The sequence below is a fragment of the Gavialis gangeticus genome, unplaced genomic scaffold, assembly GCF_001723915.1.
Source record: "Gavialis gangeticus isolate Ggan-Ray unplaced genomic scaffold, GavGan_comp1, whole genome shotgun sequence".
NCBI lineage: Eukaryota > Metazoa > Chordata > Crocodylia > Gavialidae > Gavialis > Gavialis gangeticus.
In genome coordinates, this window is record NW_017728998.1 from 2,434,447 (window position 1) to 2,437,068 (window position 2,622).

Genomic DNA, 2,622 nt, shown 5'->3' on the forward strand with positions numbered 1-2,622 from the left:
TCCTGCCTGCTTTTTTGCTAGCTGCTGGAGGCCGAGAGAGATCAGGCTTGTTATTTCGCTAGCCAGCTCACAGAAAGCAGCTTCCTTTCACGTCCCTTCAAAGCTCGCTCTGCAGCAGGAGAGAGGCATTTGAATCGGACGTCTTTCCGATTGAAGCGCAATTGAGAGCATCCTCTCTCAAATGGCACCGCTTCCCGGGTCCGTGCCCACTTCCTCAGCAGCGTCTCTGCAAAAACCAGGTTTCCTATTGTTCGGGTCCCTTCAAACGCCTGCCGTGGAAACGAAACCCGGCTCGTGGCACGTCTGGACTGAGAAAGCCTTTGGTCAGAGGGCCGGGTCGGTCCCACGGGGACCAGGGGGTGTTGCGTGCGAACGCAACCCAACCGGGGGTCCCGAGATGGACGCGGTGGCAGCAAGCTGCCTCTGCCCCCCGCCTGCCCCTGTGCAAGGAGGCCAGACCCCAGAGGCCTCCCTCCGGCCCCGTTTGCCGTCAAAGCTCCCCGTGATTGCTACAGGCCCCGAGCCCCTGCCTGGGCCCTCCTGCCTCCGTCCTCCCGGCCTGCGGCGTGTGCTCGATCAGGCAGGACAACAGTCGTGTTCCTCCGGGCAGTCCCGCTGCGCCCGAGTCCCGGCGGGGTTCCCCAAATGATTTCTGTTCAAAGCCGCCCTAGAAAAAGAGAAATCCCATCTCCGCTCTCCTCATGATGAAAGGCAGCGACAAGCCCTCGTTCTGCGGAGGCAGAGTCCCCGGCGTGAGCCGCGCGCACGCTCGAAGCTCTCGGGCCCAGCTCGCGCACCGGGCCTCTGATCTACCGGGAGAAGCGTTGCCTTTCAAGTCCGGCCGGGCGATTGGCCTGGTTTCCGACTGCTCCTCGGCCCGTTTGATCTGCTCGCCTGCGGGAGCGGCCACGTGGCCGCCGGAGGTTGTGGAGCGTCGGGTCAGGGCCCACGACGTGTCCCCGACGCTGAAGGCGGCCTCGCGGGAGCCTCGGCGAGCCGCGCTTTCGTCTTGCTCGTTAGATCTTGCGAGGCAGGAAGGCTCATCGTTGGCCTCGTTGAGCGATCAGGCCGGGAACGGCAGAGGTGGCTGGGACCGGGGCAAGGCGGTGCCGTCTGAACCAGCTCTGTCCGGGGGCACTTGGGGCTGCTTCATTCAGGTTTTGCTCGTCAATGGGGCATCTCGCTCGTCCTGACAAGCTGTCCACTCCCCTCCCCGGTGCCCGATGGCTGAGCTGGGGGGGCTGAGACACTTTAGGGGGTTCCTGATGCTCAGGAAGCCCTGAGGCTTTGCCACCCCGGCGTGGGCATCTGGGGTCCATCATCTCCACCAGAGACCTTGAAGCTGGAAGGGCTTCTGGTGCCCACGTGCAAGACCCCTCCTTTTCTCTGCGCACTGCTTTCTCTGATGACATCTATTAAATGCACTCGGGACCCCATCACGGGAGACCGCCCCTGTCCTCCCAGGGCTCCCAAATCCCTGATGCCGGTAGCAGAAGTGACTGTGCTCGATCATCTCTGATCACGCGCCACTTTGACACTGGGTTCATCTCTTGCTCCAGGCTAGACAGCGAGGTACCCTTTGCCCAGTGTCTAATTTAGAGCTGGGACCCCGCAGCCTTTTCCCGATCACTTCTCCCGCACCCCTGAGCCCAGGGAGATTGCAGGGAGAGGGGCTGGCGCTCCTGCTTCCCCAGCTCCGCTTCACGGGCCGCAGCCAGGCCTGTGGGAGGCTGCTCTGAGCCGGATGCATTTAGCATCGATCTGCCACTTAGCACTTGGCACAAGCTGGCGTCTGCCCTGGGGAGCACCGCAGCCAGGGGGGCAGAGCCGTCATGCCCCCGCCATCATCTCCAAGGTGCTTATTGCAGCCTAGTGCCCCCACCTATGCCTCCCAGCCAGCACCAGCCCTCCAAGCCTGGGCTGGCACCGTTACCACGGGGCCAGCCCTCCTCCCAGCACAGGGGCTGCCCTGGGGGTGCAGAGTCAGCCCGCTGGGGCCTGCGCCCGCTGCCACACAGGTGGTGGCCGGCTGCGCTGGCTCCGTGCCTGGGTGCCAGGCATGGTGCCCTGGGCCTGCATCTCTGAGCCCATGGGGCAATGGCAGGAGGCTGCAGGAGACCCCTGGGCAGAACCTGCGCCTCCCAGCCATATCTGTACACACGACACACATGCACGCAGCCTCACGCATGCAGCCCCCCCAGCCCTCCCCACACATGCATGCATATGCACATTTGTGTCTGTGCACAAGTGAACACACCCTCACCCCCAACACACACACACATATACATGCACACACGCACAGACACACACAGGTGCACACCCGCTGAGCCCTCCCCACACACACACTTGCACACCTCCTCATGCCCCAAAACACGCACAACCCCCCCACACACACGCACATGCATGTACTCACGCACAGACTCACACATGCACGCCTCCTCCCCCCACCCCCTCACATGCAGCAGTGGCTTCCCCCACTGCCCAGCTCCCCTCTGAGTCTGGTGCCAGCCCAGCAGGGCCTGAGGAAGGGGCAGTTACTGGGCCCAGCAGCCCACGACATGCCCCTGGCCTGGGGGCACCAGCGCAGACACCTGGGAGTCAATGGGGGGGGGGGGGGGGGGG